Consider the following 9139-nt stretch of genomic DNA (forward strand, 5'->3'; position numbering starts at 1 on the left):
CATGCTAAAATATTTGAAAGGCAATAATGCAAGACATACAATGTGCAATGTATGGTGGTCATAATTGCAAGAACTACTGGCACATATACATTTCACAATGTCTGTACTCATTAAACAAGGTTTTTGGCCACAACAAACACACAATGCATACACAAATGTTGCAAAATACCTCCAGTGCGCAAGCAACCAACAACTCCATGCAGAAAAAAGGCGAATTACCAAAAATTCCTCAATTAATAACAAAGTCTCCTCTGGCGCTACTAGCACAATCACAGCAGGCTGCGACCTCTGTCACATAGCTTCTCTTCACCACAGGCTGCATCCACCCACTTCCAACTCCATTCAAGAACTGTTTGTCCACTACTACACATGGTAATATCTCAGACTCAATCATCTGGCAACAGAAAAACAAGTAAAAAACACGTTTTAGGTGCATCAGACTCTGGGACAACTCACGCTATGTCCACTGACAACCACATCAAAATGTTCATATATTCACTCAACGACACACAAGTTTCAGGTGTAAGCAGACTCTATGACTTATTACACTTATTATGTTCATTGACAGCCACACCAAAATGTTTTTGTGTCACTTCTTTTCATGTTCAGATAAAGATACTGTACGGAATTAGTAGAAGGCACACGTAAACCTTGTTGAGTAACAAAGAGTTCATGAAGATCATGAAAGCGTTGACACTGTACCCCTTTGAATAAAGTTTCTCATAATTGACATAGATCAAAAGTCTCAGGCTTGACACAGTGTTGTGTGACGTCCTTAGGTTAGTTAGGTTTAAGTAGTTCTAAGTTGTTAAGTCCTGTAGTGCTCAGAGCCATTTGAACTTGATACAGTAAGACAAATAAATCATATTGAATAAAAGTAAGTTATTCAGAGTGGATAATAACAGACTAACCAAGCGGATGTTCACATTACTCAACAGCTACAAATCCAAGCCCCCATGGGTCATAGACACTGAAAAGGACATGGAAAACACTGGAATTACAATAGAAAACAGAACACATATCAGAAAGACAGTTCAAAAGGCAGAATTTCAGGAGAGAAAGAAAACTAGACGAAAGTGGACTCGAGAAGAAAGGGAACAGCACTCTAAAAGGATGAAGGAAATTTGGAAACTAAGGAAACCTAATACAATGAAGAGCAGCCAAAGTTGATTCATTGTACCCTCCAAATGGGTTATTCGAAAGAAGAAGTGCACTCGAATATAAAAGTCAAAATTATGTGAATAGACAGATACGCTCAGTGCTCAGTAAATGACTTGAAACATGTACGACCACAGATAATTACATAAATGTGGCAAATTCCTTGAAGTACAGTTGTAAATATGTTTAGGCCAATCACATAGTGGCAAACTTGTTCTGTACAAATTCATTTTCTGATGGAACAGTACACAGTCCCCCACAGAGTACGTGTCTTGACCTTAGACATTAATGGTGGCCATACCTTAAAAATTTTACAATTACTTTTAGATCCCAGAGTTGGTATCTATATAGTAGTTATATTTTAATTATCATACTATAGAAAAATTAGCATTGCTCAAAGATGCATTTAGATACACAATAAGATTTACAGGTAAACAATCAAAATATGAAGCTCATATAATCCAAGTTGTGTGGTAGATATTTAAGAAAAAATGTATATGACTATACATGCAGTTCTTTCCTAGCAAGTATGAGTAACTTAAGCTCCAGTCAACGTCATTTCTCATGACTGCATATTCAGTTTAGGTTTCAATTTATCATACATTCAATCATTGAGTAATGGGTCTGTGATTATCACAAGTACTTCCTTGTTATTTCAGCATAATTGTTTAATTTCTCAAAATTCATTATAATGTTCACATGATCGTCGAATAGAAAATAGTATGTAGCAACACAAGGTCAATGTCATCAGTTGTCAACTTTCCTGTGTGTGGAGTCAGAATTGTATGGCCACATGTAGTCACAACAGTGAAATAAACATGACACTCAAAAGACATATCTTATAAAGTGACTAATGATGACATAATTTACTCTTAAGATGCAATACAAAAAAGATTTATGAAAGAATGTTATTAACTGAAGCAGATAACTACTCTTTAGCTTCAGTATTGCTTAATGACAAGAGAAAAAAACCATCTTACAATTATTAACTTAACAGGATAGAACTATCTCTGCTGTAGCAAAACCGTAAGGAGAGAGCCTGAAATAAAATTGGTGGCTGCAGTGTAACACATGTTAAGTTTGGCTCGCGAAATTTAGTTGAATTCGGTGTTCTCGCAGGTGGTGTTGTCTAGTACCAGTGGAAATTGTGTAAACAAGTGTTCTGTGCAGTAGTGCTATTTTTTTCTGTGCTCCGTCAATATCTTCGAGAAAATGGTAAACAGAAGAGTGAATAGCAGCGCGTCCAGCAGCGGGGAAGCAGCAGGTGCGGCGGGCTCGCCCTTGGCGGAAGGTGGGGCCGCGGCTCCCGGTATAGCGGAGCTGGTCCGCACTGAGGTAAACGCTGCGCTTCGCGATAAAAACAATCTCGATCTGATAGCAGGCACTATATCAGATACTGTAACGGCAGCAGTATTGGCCAAAATGCGTGAAACTGTTGAGGCCAATACTGCCGAAATTATAGCACTGAAAAAGTCTGTCTGAATACGAGAAAAAGGCACGAGAGTTGGAAGTGAAACTATCTGCCGCAACAGACTAGTTAGAACAGTACCAAAGGCGAAATAGTCTACGACTGTTTTGGAGTAGCAGAAAATCAGGAAGAAGATACAGACCACCTGCTTATACAGGTTGCGCGTGAAAAATTAGGCGTTGAAGTGACCAAGGCAGACATTAACAGGAGCCATCGGGTGGGACGAAAACTACCAGGTGCTACCAAACCTCGTCCAATAATAATTAAATTTGTCTCTTACCAAAAAAGGGCAGAGATCTTTACCCAGAACAAGAAGTTAGCAAGGACAGTGCTTACAATAAGGGAAGATCTGACACACGAACGGCTGAAGATTTTAAACAGTGCCATATCCCATTTCGGTCTTCAGAATATGTGGACTCAGGCTGGCAGAGTAATCATTAAGACAGCAGCTGGAAAGAAGACAGTCACAAACATGACAGAACTGAATAGTATTAAGTGAAGCTACTCAAGCCAAAAGTGCAAACTTAATACCATTTGCAAATTGTAACAGCCCATACTCAGATATAGTCTTGTAATTGTATTAACTTTTTAATTATACCCATATTTGTACCTTCAACTAATTGTTTTTGTAACTGTATTAACTCTTTACTTTTTTTTTTTTTTTATCTGTAGCTCTAACCATTACTTTATTTTAGTTACTGCTAATACTTTTTTCATTTACTCAGTTTATTCTCTTCCATTCTGTAATAGTTCTATTGCAATTATTAGTCTCTCCTTTAGTTCATTACTCACCCATCTCTTTGGTTTAAATTGTTCATAACAAAAATCACTATCAGTATCACTTTAGCAAATTTCAATCTAATTGTAGCTTCCTACGATAATCACTACCAGTATCACTTTAGTAAATTTCAATTTAATTCTAGCCTCCTACGATAATTATTAATTATTAAGCTTCTCTCTGCTGGCAGCATCGGCCGCTTAAATCACTCCCCTTTCCCTTATTTCCACCCCAAGCTGTTTCAAATACGCTAATTACATTTCTCCTCTTTCGACATTGGATATGCAGTGACACACAGCCGTCTCCGTCTCTATTTTGGTCATATTCTCCTTGCACCGAATACCACTAATCCATTTTCTATACTCCCGCAACCTCAGGAAATCTCTTGCAGTCGCCTTTCTTTCGGCACTCACGGAGTCATAAACAGGGCGCGCAAAATCTCGGACACCCCTGTTTTATGTCACCTGGCGGAAGCACCGGCCAGTGCCCCTCGCGGCAGGTAGTGCCTAACAAAGGGATAAACCAATCTGCCACCCTACTCCAGGCTGCTCAGCGAAACGCGTCAGAGGTTTTAGCAGCTCACTGCAACATCCAGTCTTTACCTGCACATTACGAAGGACTTAGCCTCCTCTTCAACCAACTAAACTACCACGTAATCATCTTATCCGAAACAAGGTTGAAACCACACATATCCACTGCATCTATTCATCTCCCAGGGTACACATTTCTTAGGTCAGACAGACCAAAAAAGCGAGGTGGCAGGGTCGGCGCGTACATATGAACAGATCTCAAAACGAAAGTCTTATAGACGTAATCGCAACGAAACAGATTGACAAAGTAAGAGATGTTGGTCAAACATCGGCCCCTGGCCTCTCAGCACATGATGTAATATTCCTGGCCTACTCTGTGCAGCCCCCAAGGATCAAATCACGTTACATAACTTGTAGGAACATGAAACGTATTGACCTTGACGCTCTAACAGCCGATTGCTCAGAAATCTCCAGGCATCAAATAATCAGAGAACCTACAATTGACGGCAAAATTAATGAACTTGGTGATAAACTCACTGCCCTCTATGACAAACATGCACCTGTGCGCACAATCCGTGTAAGAAAATCTCCTGCTCCATGGCTGACAGCTGAATTACGTCAAATGATGACTAATAGGAATGCTGCCCACAGGCGTTTCAAGGCAGATCCGAAACCCGTTTCGAAGGATATAGAAAGCTACGGAACAGAGTGAAACAATGCATTCGCAATGCTAAAATCAGGCACGCTCACTCCCTTGTATGCAGCGATCTGATGCCCACAACTCTATGGAAAAATCTCCGTAGCTTGGGGGTCGGAAAGGCAAAATCGTGTCAGCTAACGAATTAAATGAATTCTTCTCTGCACTTATGAATATGCGCACGGCTGATAATTACCGTCCACAAGAATCCCCAAACAGGATAACTAACAACGATACCTTCCATCTAAAACATGTAACAACAAATACGGCAAGAAAAGCAATAATGAGAATCTCTTCTGATGCAATAGGCAACGACAGTATCGGTATAACCATGATTAAGAAAGTTGCCGATATCTTAGTACCTGTCTTAACTGACACATTTAATTTTTCCCTCGTGACCAGAATACACCCCACTGCATGGAAAATAAGCATAATTCGACCCATCCCTAAAATCGAAAACCCGCAACTGCCTAATGATTACCGACCAATTAGCATACTGCCTGCTGTTTCAAAAGCACTTGAATATATTGTTCATGACCAAATCACTGAACACTTGCATGAATTCAGCCTATATGACAAATTTGAATCCGGTTTACGTAAACATCACAGCTCAAACACTGCTCTAATTAAAGTAACTGATGACCTGAAATATGCCATCGACAATCGAAAGGCAACAATATTGACGCTACTGGACTTCAGCAAAGCTTTTGACACTTAACTTTGACATATTGCTCAGAAAAATGCAACAGCTTAATTTCTCTGATAGTGCAATGAGATGGTTTGAAAGCTACTTAAAAGACAGACAGCAATGTGTTGTCTGCGTAAATGAAAAATCTTCCTGGAAACATGTTTCCTCGGGAGTGCCACAAGGATCAGTCTTTAGGACCACTTCTGTTTTCTTTATATGTCAACGATATTTCGTCGGTTCTGTCCTCCTGTAAATATCATTTCTATGCCGACGACCTCCAGCTCTACCTAAGCGTCAGACCTGAAGATGTAAACACTGCAATCACTCAGATGAATGATGATCTGTCTTCAGTAGTGACATGGGCGAAAAACCTGGGGCTTAATCTAAATGCAAAAAAGCCGCAAGTAATCTTAATAGCCCATCAGAAATTAATAAGTTCAGATTTACGCGAACGGCTACCTCCTATTCTGCTCAACGGTACTCCAATACCATATCAGAAAACAGTTAAGAACTTCGGTGTAACTTTGGATGAGCATCTCAACTGGGCGGAGAATACAGTCGCTTGTACACGACGCCAGTCAAGAACTTCCGACTTTGTATATTTATTTCAATGAACATGAATTCAGCCTCTTTTTCTTCAGCAGGGTTTGACGTACATAAGACTTTCGTTTTGAGATCTGTTCGTATGTACGCGCCGACCCTGCCACCTCGCTTTTTTGGTCTGTCTGACCTAAGAAATGTGTACCCTGGGAGATGAATAGATGCAGTGGATATGTGTGGTTTCAACCTTGTTTCGGATAAGATGATTACGTGGTAGTTTAGTTGGTTGAAGAGGAGGCTAAGTCCTTCGTAATGTGCAGGTAAAGACTGGATGTCACAGACGTCTGCTTGTCTCTATGCTCTCAAAAAGTTTCGGAACATATTTCCACAGGACTTGCAACGCCAGCTCGTGCAAACACTCGTTCTACCGAACCTCCACTGTTGTGATGTGATTCAACAAGGCATGAGTAGTGAAAACAAAAGACGGCTAGAACTAACCATGAATGCCTGTGTGCGTTACACCTGCAACGATATGATCATGTTAGTGCTTCATACTCCAAGCTAGGGTGGCTGTGGCCTGACAAATTGCGTGATTACCACACTCTGTCTACTTCACCGACTCCTCGTCGCGCAAGCACACCAGTACCTTGCTTCAGAGATTAAAAACCTGTCATGCCATCATAATCGAAACATAAGGTCACTCTTATTTGGTATCCTAACTGTGCCCACTCACAAAACAAAAACTTTTGCAAACTCCTTCTCAGTTGCCGCTGTCCGCCTCTGGAACAAACTGCCCCTTACCTTGTACAAAATTCAATCTCCTGCTGCTTTTAAGAAGCTCATTGATATAATTAATGCTTTTCAGCAGTGGTACTTTCCCTAGTGAACTCAAGCTGTCACTAATAAAACCATTGTAAGAGTAGTGATCCTTATGATGTAAAAAACTACAGACATTTATCAAAGTTGTCCTTTTATTCAAAAATTTTTGAAACAATAATGTACGAAAGAACTGCTTTTTTTAAACAAGTGTGGAATATTTGCCAATGAACAAAATCATTTTAGAAAAAATATCGACAAACTGCTATATATAGTTTCCTAAAACTTGTTCCATTGATCATAAGGAAATAAATTGTGGACTGTTTCAGACTTATCTAATCAATTTGATGTTATTGATAATAAAATTTCGCTTGACAAAGTACTGCTATAGATTCTGTGCAGTGTTCATATGTGGTTTAAATAATACTTATCAGATAGATACTAGAAAGTGGAAATAATTCATGAAGGTAAATCCTTCTTTTCTGAATATGAGGAAGTTAGTCATGGAGTACCTCAGGGATCAATGTTGGGGATCCCTGTTCTTGTTATTCAGAAATGACATACCTGGTTATTTAACACATGTTGATGCTGCACAATTTGCTCATGATATTAATCTCTTTGAGCTCAGAATGTGACTGCCTTACACAAAAATTAGATATAACAAATGAAGTAGTTAAATGTTTTATTTGAGAAAACATTCTACTTGTTAATGAGCAGATAACATTATGGATGAGTTACTAGCATACATCAAATAAAATAATCCCTAACACAACAGTGAAGTTAGGCAAATGGAAAATACTTCAAATACTAACTTTTTAGGAATTTGGTTAGATGAGCATCTTGAGTGGGATAAATATACAGAATGGTTCAATAAAAAACTATGTAAATGCTGTTATGTATTAAGAATGCTCAAAATGAGTGCCTGTTATGCATTCATGTCTAGTCTACTGCGGTATGGTGTCTTATGTTGGGGTTTTTCAAGTCCAGCAAAATCACTCCTTTTTCTATTCACAATTGAGCAATGAGAATTATAAAAGGGATTGCACATAGGGAGGCCTGTAGGGAAATATTTAAAGAACTGAAAGGTATGACACTTCCATCTACTTATATCTATGAAAGTATATGCTTTTTCAAATCCCATACCCACCTCTTTTCTTTGAACATTGATTACCTCACGTATAAAACTAGGTGCAGAACTGACTTCCATAGAGAAGTACATAAGAAAACCCTGTATCAAAAAAAGTGTAACATACCATAGCAAAAATTCTTTTTAGTGCCTTTCCCTTAACACTGAACACTTTTAAAAATGAGCTTAAGAAAATGTTTACAAGTGGAAGTTTTTACAGTGTTGAAGAGTACAAAAATTTTATGATTTTGAGGATATCCATAACTTGGGTTAAACATAGCCATGTGTCACTGGATATGATGTAAAATTAGAATTTGTTTGGTCTATGTCTTTGGTTAACTGTATGATTTCATCTGTATGTATATAATTAATAGTGCCTGTATATAACTCATGCAGATAATTTATGTTTTTTTTGTATCAACATATGACAAGTCCTGTATCAATGTATATGATAAAATGGCTGATCAATAAAGCAATTACTTTGTTAACATGCCCTACTTCTTTCAGAAGATTTTTTTACGAATGCTGTAGAAACCGATTTTGCAGTAGCGTCCCGTAAAGGAGTAAATGACACAAATTTGGAGGTAAGTTCAACTGCTACAAAAACAAGTGAATGACAGTGTTTACATTCGTAACAGGACTGAAAATATCAACAGCAGCTAATTCTCTCAAGTTTCACAGGAATGGTCGGAAATAGTGGTGTTCTGTTCGTGATGTAGATAGTTTTGCCTTTTGGCACAGTTTGCATTTTGCCAAGACAGTACGAATCCGCTTTTCAGTATTGTTGAAGTAGCATGTAGCCCATAATTTCTGAAAACATTTGTTAGCTCCAAAGTGTGCGTAACTCAGATGTGTGTAACCAAATGAGTTTGTTAACGATTATCGTCTGGGATGCACAATACCGAAATAGGACTGTTAGGTTACATACAAGGTAAAACACTCTTATCATAGTATTTGATTCGTTTTGTCATCTTTCCAGGTTGGATCTTTCTCCTACTCACGAGCAATATGACATAGCAAGGATGAAATAAAGTTTTCAAAAGCTACTTTTTGCATATATATAACAAACTAAAATTATTTTCCTTGCAGTCTTCTTCATTACTCTGGCCTAAACCAACAGGTGTACGTGAAAGTTAATTAGCAATAATGTTTCCTGAACCCGGAGTGTAAATCACACTGAAACTGAATTCCTGAAGAAACAAAGATCAGTAATTTCCAAGAATGATTGACTCTCGAAGCCCCGGGTCCAAACGATACATATCGAACGTGCGATCCTAAATCGATCATGCGACTCTGGCGGCAGGCGTTATGAGTATGTTTACGGTGGTCACTACAGCA

Source organism: Schistocerca serialis, chromosome 9, assembly GCF_023864345.2.
Source record: "Schistocerca serialis cubense isolate TAMUIC-IGC-003099 chromosome 9, iqSchSeri2.2, whole genome shotgun sequence".
NCBI lineage: Eukaryota > Metazoa > Arthropoda > Insecta > Orthoptera > Acrididae > Schistocerca > Schistocerca serialis.